This window comes from Phyllostomus hastatus, unplaced genomic scaffold (genome assembly GCF_019186645.2).
Source record: "Phyllostomus hastatus isolate PE091 unplaced genomic scaffold, TTU_PhHast_1.1 phas_contig_40, whole genome shotgun sequence".
Classification (NCBI taxonomy): Eukaryota; Metazoa; Chordata; class Mammalia; order Chiroptera; family Phyllostomidae; genus Phyllostomus; species Phyllostomus hastatus.
In genome coordinates this window covers 14,695,287-14,708,445 of record NW_025333872.1, presented here as the reverse complement: position 1 = coordinate 14,708,445, position 13,159 = coordinate 14,695,287, and positions in this window count along the sequence as shown.

The window sequence follows — 13,159 nt, the reverse complement described above, 5'->3', positions numbered from 1 at the left end:
TCACCACTTACTGACCATATGACCTTGAGCATGTGACCTAATTTCTTTATGCCTTGGTCTTCTGTAAAAGGAGGATTACAAGAGTACTTTATGTGGATTATTATGAAGAGTAAATACATTTATACATGTAGAGTACTTATAAATGTGCTTGGCACTAACTCCCAGAAAGTGTTAGCTGTTATTATTATTAATCACAAGCTAAATGCAGTGTCTGAAATTCAGGGCTTAGTCGGTGCTGTTCCCGTTGTGGCAGATACTCCACCTGCATAGTGCTATCATCCTTCAGTTTCTGGCTTAGATTTCATTTTTTTGAAAGAAACTTTTCTTTACTTCGCACACTGGTGTAGGTGCTTGGGTTTCCACAGGGCTCTACTCTCTCCCTTTCGTAACTTGTACTACTTAATATGGGTTTATTTGCTTATCTGTATCTGACCTGTGAAGGCATTTCTCTACTTTGCTCTTCATTGTATCCCCAGAGCCTGGCATATAATATTTGTGAAATGATAAAAATAATAGTAGTGCCCGGCTGCCATAGCTCAGTGGATTGAGCACGGGCTGCAAACCAAGGGTCCTATAATTTCTGAATATTTATTAGCATTATTTCCTCCAAATGCTGTAGAATCCCAGTTGGGGCACATGCCTGGGTTGTGGGTCAGGTCCCCCCAGTGGGGGCCATGTGAGAAGCAACCACACATTGATATTTCTCTCCCTCTCTTTCTCCCTCCCATCCCCTCTCTAAAAATAAATAAATAAAATCTTTAAAAAAAACTGTTAAAAATAATAGTAGTAGTTGCTTATATTTCCTGAACACTCACTAATTCAAGGTCACATAATCCTCAACTAAAAGTTTTTGAGGAAGCTGCTATTATTTCCATTTTATAAATCAGGAGATTAAGGCTTAGGGAGGTAAAATAAATTCTACAAAGATGGTCAGATACCAAACGGCAGAGCCAGAACTGGAACCCAACTTATTTGACCCTGAGCTCATACTCTCAGTGGATCACCTGGAGTGGGAACCCCATGGAAGGTTTTTCTAGCAGGACCTTGAACTTATTAGACTAGAATTCCTCATTTCTGGTCTAAGGGCTCAGGGGCTAATTTTTACTTCTTTTTTTTTTTTTAAATCCTCACGTGAGGATATGGACATTGATTGAAGAGAGAGAGTGAGACAGAGACAGAGACAGGGGCAGAGAGGATGAGAGAGTGAGAGAGAAACCTCGATGTGAGGTAAACACTGATTGGCTGCCTTCCTGTATGTGCTTCCCACTGGGGATTGAATCTACAACCGAGGTATGTGCCCTGAATGTGGATTAAATCCACAACCTTTTGGTGTATGGAACGATGCTCCAACCAAATGAGCCATCCGACCAAGACTTGACTTCTTTCTACTATCCTCCTTAAGCAATCCTTCTGGCTCCTTCTGTCTCACTCTCCACCACAATTTAGACTGGAAGGACTGAGCATGATTAGTTCTTCGGGTTTAATCAGACTCATTCACCCATCTGTTCTACACAGACTTTACCATGGACTCTTCAATCAAAAGTGAAACAGGACTGGAATCCGCATTTTAAAAAAATTGTTTATGCTATTACAGTTGTCCCAATTTTTGATGCCTGCAATCTTATTTTGTAAAGAACTGTTTCTGTTGGCTTGGGCGTAGTATTCACTGTAACAAATCTGGTTTAATGTAAATTCTATAATTTCTGAATATTTATTAGCATTATTTCCTCCAAATGCTTAGTAATTACATTATTAGAATGTGTTCTGTTTTTAAATCCTTCTTATCAGCATGTGTTTTAGAAGTTCTAGAAAGGAAAGGAAATTGCTTTACTCCTTAACAGGACTTTAAAAGGTATGTGCTTAATGAAGGCTGGTAAATGATGTTCTTACTGACTTTTCAAGATGAGGAAGCATTAATCAATTTGTTGCCTGAACTATGTTTCCTATTATCAATTGCTGCCATCTGGTGGAGATTGGGGGAACAGCAGAAACCTTAAGTTTCTGCACAGTAATTCTCTTATGTTCACCAGAGTGGGTCAAGTATTTTCACTGTGTTTGCCTCTGGCACATGCTCAAATTAAGTGATTCTTGACAAAGCTAGCACTTATTATAAAATAACACCTTAGGTAATGTTTCTTCAGGTTGTAATAATAATAACCAATATTTGTTGAAAATGTATAGAAAACCAGGACCTATTTAAGTACTTTACATGGAACATCTTATTTAATATTTATGAGGATTCTATGAGGTACATATCATTGCTGTATTCTTTTTATCCCATTGAGGGGGTAATTCAAGAGGTCCAGAGTCTGTGCCGACACCCCTAACCACTGTGTTACAATGGACACCTAAGCTAAGGTGACCAGCGAGGGAGAACACGCTGGAAGTGGAAGATTTGGGTGTGAATTTCAGTCCCACTGTTTTTACTGAATAATAATTTCTCATTCATAAGAAGAGTTACATCAGCACATGTCTGACTTTGGTCATATTCCCCTTTCCTTGGTTCTTTTTCTCTCCCATAAAATCATGAGATTGAACAGGGTCATTGATCCTCAGGCTGGGGTTTGTGACTTGCCAGTGGCTTTCCATGCCTGGGCAGTGAGAGAGGGGTGCTTGGCTGGTGGGGCTGGGGCCCCACCCTCCTACCACTGCTACCCCCGTCACTTCTTCTACATGGTAGTGTTCTCTTCTCATTAAAGTTTATGCTCTGTGAGTGATGTAATAGCTAAAATAACATTTAGAAACAACAGGGCCAGACTCTCCTGGGGACACCCAGAAATACTTGGTGGAGAGAATGTGCCTAGACAGGTGGGTGGGAGAGTCACAGAGACAGAGTTCCACTGATCTGCAGGAGAAAAGCAAGGGAAGCTCCACTCCTATGTGAAGCCTTCTGACCCAGCATTCTGATATATGGATAGCCATACTCACCCCCTTCTAAGCCTTCATCTACCCCAATCTCACCCCATCCCCTAAATTCCTCAAGTTCCAGATTTCTGACCCCATGTAGAAAGGGATATATATATAGTGAAGGTGATGTGGGCAGGTTACTTGTAACTTGTTCTTTATGTTAAAAAAGGAGCTAAAAGTTCATGGCTGTTTTTCACTTCTCATTGAAATATACCAGTGGCCGTATCACAATGACTTTTAAAAATATGCCTTCAGTTACCACCCCTGAAAGCTTGGGCTGAGGCCCCAGGGCCCCAGGAGGTACCTGAAGGTGGAGGAATAAATGTGCTTGACAGCCCTTGGAAAGCAAATGCAGTGAACAGGGCTGCCCACTAAAAGAATTTCCACAGTTTTCCTTTTTAAAGGCTTTGCAGAGAAGGACTACTCTGCAAATTCGTCAGAGAAATTCTACCCCATGGCCTAAGCTCATGTGATGTCCTTGTTACTGCCAGACTCAGCTGTTCAGCACATGTGACAATCCTCCCATGGCCCTGCCTTTCACAGCCTCTTCCCCGGGCAACAACTGTGGGCACCTCAGAGAAATGAAGAAATGCTACCCCAGGAAAACAGCCACCCACCAACTGGCTTTTCCTGGGCTTCATCTTCTCCCCCAACTGAGGCCACTCAGTAAAGCTTGTTAGCCAGAGTCACCCGTTGTTCTCCTTGATTTTTCCAAACTGGAATGTTCCACAGTGGCAAAGGGCACATGCCAAAATACAACACATGCACTCTACAACAAAAAACCTCTCTCCTGCCTGTGGCAGTGGGTACATCTCCCACTCCTACCACACACACACACACACACACACACACACACACACATGAACACTGGTGGAGAAACAGAGTCCGGAGAAAGGAAGAGAAAGGGGATCCTTAAAAACAAGCTTCTTGTGTTACAGACATCGCTTTGGCTCCCGACCTTTCCAACTGGCAAATGGCACTTGCAGTTGCTCTGCATGGAAGCATATTAATGTGCTCTATTCCTCAGCACCCATGTGTGTGTGAGGATGGGGTGTGCTGGGCATGAGGATGTGAAAAGAGGTACAGAAGAATAAAGAAAAGAAGATGGAGAGAGTATGGAGGGAAAAGGAAAGGAATTTTATTTTAAATACCGAGAGCGAATACTGCATTCTTGAGTTGGGTATCTTCCACATGAGTCATTGCATGTTGGGAAGTTTCTAACTAGGAGGTGTAACTCCTCACACTCCAGTTCTCCAACTTCAGCAATGTAGCATGTTTCTCTAATCTACAGAGGTGCTGGTGAAAAAGGACTTCAAAAAGATCTCAAGGGGAATTGACTTGGAGAGTTATGAAGAGGCAGGCATTTAGAAAAGAAAACTCCAGTGAAAAAACTCAACACTAAGAAATCCAGATAGTTCTCTTCATTACTTTATTTTCTTCTCTTGCTTCTCTTCATCCTTCCCTGCTTCCTGCATGTTATGTTCTGGATCCCTGGGAGGCCCCTGCTTTAGTTCTGTACATCCTTACAGGGTACAGTCTCCTCTGGTGGGGCTGAGTCTATGAGTGTCACCCCCAGGGGAGCTACCTGGTCCTCCCCTTCAATGATTTGCAGAAATGTTCCTGAGTCCCCCAAACCAGAGCTGCTAAGCTTCATGCTGACTAGAGTAGTGGAATTAAGCCAGCAAGTCTTCCCTCTAAATCAGCTTGAGGGGTAAGGAGGACAAATAAGGCTAAATCAGGAAGAACCAAAAAAGTCCTGGGGGGCAAAAGCTGAGATGAGCATTAGGTGGGTGTTTAGCAGAGGCCCCATGGCTCTCAACAGGGATGTGTGTCTGCTTATCATATGTGCCACTCCCACTTTCCCCATGAGCCCATAGAGTAGACCCTCAGCTTGGGCAGTTTTGACTTTTCCTAAGTGACTCTAAAAGCCCATGATGCAGTAGGTTACAATTTGCTGAGATGGCAATTTGTGCTCCCGTGGAGGCTGGTGTGTGGAAGTGAGTCATCTAGGAAATGAATGAGCCTTGTCAGCCTGCCCGGCACCCACAGGCTTTGGAGATTCTCATTTTGTCCAAAGTCTCTTACAATCCTCACAGCAACCTGTGAGATGGGTGTCTTTACCTTCATTTTGAGATGATGAAGCTGCAAAATCAAATACTATATTCAGGTACATGCGGCCTAGGTAAACTCAAAGGTTCTAGAGAACCTAATTACCATTAGAGCGTATGAGCTGAGATGTGTACATCGGGAAGCAACTGGAAGTCGGGAAATGATGGTCACTGCAGTCGGGCATTAAGCTTTGCCAGGAGGACCCTGGCAGCCACAGCAAGGGGGAAACACAGCCCAGTTCAATGAACTAAGTAGCTTAACATGTCAATCTGTGTGCCATGGCTTTGGTCTGGTCTGGTCTGGTCTGTTAGTGATATGCTAAAACAAATTTCTTCAAAGAGGCAGGGCACCCTTCAAGTGAAAGCTTCCCCAACTCTGGAGGCAAATCTCACCCTCTACCTCATGTTAGCACATCAACACCACTAGAGCCTGTGTTCTCAACAGTAAATTTACTTATTTCAAAGATCTGTTCAAAAGAACTCTTTTTAAAGCGTTGTTTTCATTAAAAGTAATGAAACGTTTGTTAAGTGTACAAAAAGAAGATATACCTCAATAGATGGCCAAGGAAAGAAGCAGCCCGATTTACCAATATTCAACATACCAAATGATTACAAAAGTCTCCAAGGAATATATTCTTCATATGAAAATATTTTTTCTTATAAACTATCTGTGATAAATATCATGAAATAACAAAGTATTAAATAAATCGGAATGGTAGTCTAAAATCACCAAAAAGCCTAGAAGCCTTTACTTATGAACATTACCAAAACAAAGTTAATTCTCACTTTAAAGATTGCTCAGTAAGTAGAAAAAGAGCAAATGTTACTCAGTTCATTTTATGAAACTAGTGTAATCTTGTTTCTAAAACTGTATGTGAATGATACAAGTGGAATTCTATCATTTTCATTTATGAATATGGATATAATAACCCTGGGTAAAATATTCACGAAGCAAATCTGAAGAGTAATAAAACTATAATAATATGTCGTGATAGGCAAACTTTTCCCCCAAAGGAATATAAGTATAGGTAGACGTTTAAAACATTTATCAATATAATTTACCACATTAAGAGAGCAAAAGAACAAAATCATCTGATTATTTTAATAGGTTCAGAAAAGGCATTTGGTACATTTTATCAACTAATTATAACTTTAAAAACAACTCAGTTCACTAAGTGATGTTGCAATTCGGTAAAAGTTATGTAACAAAAAGCAGCAGCAAACAGCACTGCAGAGAGAAACTTTGGTGCATTTCTGTTACAATCAGGAGTGAGGCGAAGACATCCCACCCCACTACTGTCACGCTTGGCTTTGGGGACCCCAGACAACAGGGAGAGGTGAAGGAGATGCTTAAGGATTGGAAGGAAAGAGATAAAGCTGTGATTATTTGTAGATGATACAGTTATTCACCTAATAAATATGGACAGAATCAAGCCAACTATGAGAAAAGGATAAAGGTGTTCACCAGGGTGGCAGGATATAAGATAAAGATTAAAAAGAAGAAAAAACAAGCAACAACATTTCTCAACATTAGCAATAACCAAAGGGAAAACATTTAAAAAAAAAGATACCACTTGGAATTGTAATAAAACTATCCATTGTCATAACTGAGAAGTTTTCTTTGAAGGGCACTTTTAAGCCCAATAAAGGACATAAAGAATGATTTCAATGTCTCTGGTGTTATTTTGCTCACTTGTTTGTTTTGTTGATTCGGTTCCCCTTATAGGTGAGATCATATGGTATTTGTCTTTCACGGCCTGGCTTATTTCACTTAGCATAACAAAACAAACAAGCAAGCAAAATATAACCAGAGACATTGAAATAAAGAACAAACTGATAGCAACCAGAGTAGAGGGGCCTGGGGATCATAGGGAGAGGGGAAGGGGAAGGGCATCAAGGAACATGTATGGAGGACCCATGGACAAAGCCAAAGGGGGAAGGACTGAGGGTGGGAGGTAGGGGCGGGTGAGGCAGGGGTGAGTGGTGGTGAGGGGGGTGGAATGGAAACAACTGTACTTGAACAACAATTATAAAAAGAAGAAGAATGACTTCAATGAGTGAAGACACTTTCTTTGCTCTTGGACTAGAAGGCTGATTCCATATAGGGGGCACTTCTCCCCATTAACTTATACATTTAATGGAATTTTGAATGAAATTACACTTGGATGTATTTTTTTAGGAACCAATTGCATTTAGTAAAAAATTAGTAAGAGAGTAGTTGTTTAACAGCTGGTTAAGTCAACCTAAAAATCATGATAGGTATTTTGGCCTCTATTAGCTATGAGGACTTGTCAGGCTAAGCTCAGAAACTGAGAGCCAATGAGTGGCTGCTGGGGGTGGGGGGTGGAGGGAATGGGGAGATGTGGGTTCAATGGCACAGTTCTTCAGTTATAAGATGAACAAGTTCTGAGGATCTAATCTACAGCATGATGACTATAGTAAACAATGCTACGTCGTGTACTTGAAAGTTGCTAATAGAGTAAATCTTAAATGTTCTCAACACACACACAAGTTAACTGAATTAGGTGATGGATGTGTTAACTAACCTTATTGTGATAATAATTTCACAATGTATTCATATATCAAATCATCATGTTGTACACCTTAAACTTACACAAAGTTATATGTCAATTATAGCTTAATAAAGCTGAAGGGTGAAAAAATGGCTTATCAGAATGCTGCAACTGTAAGTTGGTTGTGTGTAAGATGCAAGACAAAAAAATAAACTCATGAAACAGATTAGAGACAGATCCTTTTCATAGGAAAAAAAACTGCCTCATAGGTAAACAAAAAAAGTTGGAATATTTAGAAGATGATGTGGAGATGGTGTAGAAAAAACTAACTCATTTTATAGAAAGAAATAAAATTGGATTCCTACTTGGATATTGATTCTAGATAGATTAAAGATTTAAATGCTAAAAAGAAAGCTCTGAAGTCAATAGAAGAAAGCACAGGATATCACCCTTGATACCTAGGAAGAGAAGTACTTTTTAAACAAAGTCTCAAAGCATAAAGCAAACAGAGGTTGAGTGTGTGTGTGTGTGTGTGTGTGTGAGAGAGAGAGAGAGAGAATTAGAGTACATCAAAATTACGGAATTTCTGATCAGTAAGAGATACTATGAAAAGATTAACAAATAGACAATAGATTCAGTGAAGTGCTTCACAAAGTATAAAACAGATATTGCAAATCTAAATAACTAATATTTATAATATACAAGGACATTATAATATACAAGTATAAAATAAAATGAAGAAATTGAAAAGTCAGCAAGCCTAAAAAGAGATGTTCAAAGTTAGTAGTAATCAGGTATGTGCTAATGAAACAATAGTGAGGTATGACTGACACAGGCCAGATGTGCAAAACATCTGAAGTGGGATATAGGAACCCTCACGGTCTTCTGGAAGAATTCTATCCTTCCTTTTGAAGAGCCATCGGGCTTTTACCCTCATGGTCATGTTCAGAGCAAGGATGGCATGTCCAGAGTCAGTAGATCCCCAAACTGCATTTCCAATTATGGCCTATGTTCTCTCCTAAATATTTTACTGTTTTAAATGTGGATACCACTGGGGAGTGGAAACTGGGGATAGGGCAGAGGACTCCTTTTCATTAAAAGCTTAAAAAAATGTAAGCTTTGTACATGTGTAGCTTTGAGAAAAATATTTAAAAAATCTCTACTGCTTACTTTGTGTTTTACAAGTACAGTGGTAGTCTCCTCTCATCCATGGGGGATACATTCCAAGACCCCCTAGTGTATGAAACCAGGAATAGTACCAAATTCTATATATACTATTTTTTCCCCTATACATATATACTTCTTCACTTCAGGGAAGCATTTTATGGCTTCTCTTTGGCATATCTGAATTGCCAGCATCACTACTCTTACACTTTGGGGCCATTAGTAAATAAAAGGTGGGTTACTTAAACATAAGCACTGCGGTACCAAGACAGGCAATCTGGTAACCAAGACTAAGGGGCAGGTAGTGTCTGCAGTGTGGATATGCTGGACAAAGGGATTATTCATGTTTGCGGTGGGACAGACTGGGACGGTGAGAGATTTCATTATGTTACTCAATGCAATTTAAAACTTAGGTTGCTTATTTCTGGAAAACTTAGGTTGCTTATATTCTTTTAATAATTTTGGTCCATGACTGATGGTGGGTCACTGAAATTGTGGGTGGCAAACTGCAAATAAGTGGGGGACTACTGCAATACATCCTCATTGGGCAAAATTTAGAAAATTCAGACTTTTCCCAAGATCCACCATCCAGAAATAGTTACTATTGACCTTTGTTCTAGATTCTTCCATATTTTACTCAAAATATACATGGATATATTTTTTAAACAAAAATGGATCATGTAATACCATTTTGCTTTTGTCACTTAATAAATCTTCGTAATAGACTCCTAAGTCACAGGGTATGTGTCTGGTACTATACCCTTTGCTTCCTAGTGACAGAGTTTCAGTGTTAAGTGCCTTAGGTAAAAAGGGAAACAGGATATAGAGACTGGGCTGTTGGACTAAGTAGATTCCAATACTCAAGCCTCTAGAGTGCTGTACTTCTTCTCTCTTTGGTTTCTTCTTATGTAATGGGTTCATTCTTCTCTCTTACAGAACACTGACAAGAAATACTAGGACTAGTTGTGGAGCCTCACAACTTTCCATTTTAGCGCTTCAAGGGAATATATCTCTGATTTTCACAGACCACAGGTCCAAATTTCCACAAAAAGGCTCACTAGGATTGTTTAGATCCTCTCATAGTGTGTAGCCATGAAAGGTTCTTGTAAAACCTGGTGAGTGGATTGGAGAAAGAATTTTAAGTGGAGAAAAAATTTTAAGAAGAATGGTCAATGAAGAGGACTGAGCTGTTAAGAGAGGAAGGGAGGATTCAAGGCAGAGGAAATAATAGCGACCTCAATGAACATGTGTTGATAAATTATGCTCTAGAGAGTGTATACCAATATTCACTCCCTGTAGCAGTGCATGAGCTGCCTGTTTTCCAAGTCTTGCCCACACTGGAAATGATCATCAAAAAGGAAATCTTTGCTTAATTTGTCTAACGGGATTTTCTTGTTTGTTCTGAATTCCTGAAAGATAGATAGCCCCAGCACTCTTTTCTGGAAGAACACTTTCAGCACTGGTGCGCTATCATTTTTTCCCTCTTAGGTATAATGTTCCCCAGATGTGGGGGTGGGATCCATCTCTAAGATGACCCAGAGTTGTCAATTTTGACCACTGTGACGTAATGTGCTTCCTCTTCCTGGCACAGGAATGATGATCATACAGGAACACACACGAAGGGACAGCAGCGGTAGCAAAACCACATGCCCCACTGGGTGGCCTAACCTAGATTTCTGCCCTGAAAAGGGACTGTGGCAGAATGAGCAAGAGCAGTCCTCGGGCAGGGTGCCCAACTCTTTGATTGAACTTGATTCCTCACTGAAATGCGGAATTTGGTCTTGCGGCATTTTTGGACAAAGATATCAAGGCCATTCAAACTTATCAGAAAGTATATGTTTTCTTATCAGTTCTGCCTTTTTCTTTATTGGCCAGTGGGAGCAGGGGCACATGTGCTCCTTTCTGGTGTGGATGGATGAAAAAGTGGCTGCATACCAAACCTGACAGGCTCAGGGGAGACCTACAAGGTGGGCCTTATAAACTCAGAGACCAACATGCATGGAAGATGGTCTAAAATTAAAACTTTCTAGGTAAAAGTGTGTCACGGTAGATAGTCATGTCCTAGGATGGTATCTTTCTTGACAAAGAGATATTTTTTTAACCATTCATTCATTCATTCATTCATTAGAGAGGGGAAGGGAGGGAGGAAAAAAAGGAGAAAAAACATGGATGTGAGAGAAAATCATTGACCGGTTGCCTCTTGACCAGGGACCAATTTGCAACCCACATGCACGTGCCCTGACCAGTAATCAAACTGGTGACCCCTCGCTGTGCAGTACAATGCTCAGTCAACTAAGCCACACCAGTCAGGGCACAAAGGTCAATCTTTATCTTAAGTGAATCTGTCTGTTACCAGACAGGGGGCCTGACCCTGAGTGGGTCTGACCAGGGCCAGCCTGTAGTATGTGGATTCTTGATGTTGTATAGAAAAGATTTCACAACATGAGTCCTGGTGGCTATGAGGGTGTATTTATTAAAGCTGGGAACAGTGAAACAAGGGAGGGCTTAGAATAGAAGAAACAACAGGAGCAGCCAGGTTGAGCTGCCTTAGCTCACTGGGAAGTCAGAGCAAAGGGGCTTTAGGGATGGCAACAGGGGATTAGCTTGGGACAAGCTGCTACTGCCCATTTATCCTCCGGTTATAAGTCTCAGGCTCCCTTAGAGTTTCGGAGATGTGGGCCTGTGGGGGAAAGAAACGAGGGAAGAAGAGGGAAAGGAAATGATACAGGCTGCTCCCAAGAGAGAGAGCATGCATGCTGGGTCCTTTGTTTTGAGTTTTTGTCTCTCTCTTGCAGGTGGGAATCTTAGGGGAGGTTGTAGGTGAGAGTTTCAGCAGAACATTCATCAGTGTTCCAGTGTGATTTTTCAGGGCTGCAGTCTCCACTGATTGGTCAGTGCGAGGGCAGACAGCCTTTAGTCACTGCAGCTGGTCCTGACACCAGGTTTTGCTGCTTTTCTGGGCCTGGACCTGAAATACAGCTGAGGCCTAGATGTTATTTCTAGGGAGGTGAATTTTGTATCTGGCTGTAAATTGCTTGGCCAGTTTGTTCAGCTATTTTTACCGAACAGAAAGTGGGCTTCAGCTGCCTGCTACTGCCCATAGGTAAATTCTGGAGACAGAGGTTTGGTTAAAAAGGAAAGAGGTATTTGATTCAAAAGCTACACAGTCTGGGAAATGGCAGGCTCCTGCCTGAGAGCCCATCCCCTGCAGAACATCCAGAGAAAAATCCCACTATCCTCTGCGAGAGAAATTCAAGGCTATGCCCAGAGTTCCTTCTCCCATTTAAAAATACTATCCTTTGGGAACCACAGGTGGCTGTAGCACAACCATCCAGGCGGCATGGTTTGCTCCCAGTTGCATTATGGCTTCAGGCTTCTCCCTGGAATCTGCGTGTGGGGCTGGTGCTACCATGCTGCTGCAACCGCTTCCTGATCTGGGGCCCAGGGCCGCTGCCAATTGTTGTGGCTGGCCAAGGTGGGGGCTCCATTGTACCGGCCATGGGGCCCAGTAACTGCTGGTCCTGCTAACACTCTGGCCTGCATGTCTCCACTGGTGGGTCCCAGAGGGAAGAAGAGGGGAGTTTCTCTCTTTTCTCCATTTAAATCTCCTGGCCAAACTTCCATGTACTCTGGAAGGGCCTAGCTCCCCCAGCCAATCTCTTTCTTTTCCCAGGCTAGACTGACAGGACAGCACCTCCCCTGCCACCATATTGACCTTTATGGTACAAATGCTGCTGTGTCCCCTGGAACCCAAATGGAATAGGAGGACTTTTCCCTCTGTCAATCACTCTTGCTAGCCTTGCACAGACTCCATGTAGATTTCCCTGGGGCAGGGAACATTTGTCATCCTGTGCACACAGCTTCACCTGCACTGCCTTGGGCATTTCCTGTGGCCCCTCCCTCACTCCGGTGTCTGATCACATGGCCTGGTCTACCTGTATCACTATCTGTCTGAATTTCCTTATTCCACACCCCAAGGAATTTTCCTTGCTTCTTACTATTCTGTCTCATATCTATTGTCATTTTGCATCTAGGATAACATACCTTTAGAATGTCAGAATAATTTCTTCCCCCCACCCCCCCACCACAAGCACTGCACCAGAGCAGAGACCACAAAGCTCCTCATTGCTATTATCATGTTAGTCGTTGACTGTTAACTATTCTATACCCACCTGTGAAAACAAATATGTGTCATTCATTTTACTTTTTATCCAAGCCCCGAGATTTTCCCCGCTTTGCTTTCTCCTGCTTCCCTAATCTATCACCAGTGGATTTCATGTAACTCCCTTACACCTCCTCCTTTGATTATAATGTGTAAAATAAGGTGCAAAACTGCTATTTTCTGGAGCATTTTCTCCATCTGTTGAGATTTTGCTTGCCAGTAATTGTCATCAGTTTGGTTCAAATAAGCTCATAAAAATTCTCTACAGGTTTGAATGTTTCTTTTGTTGACATGATTTTATGAAA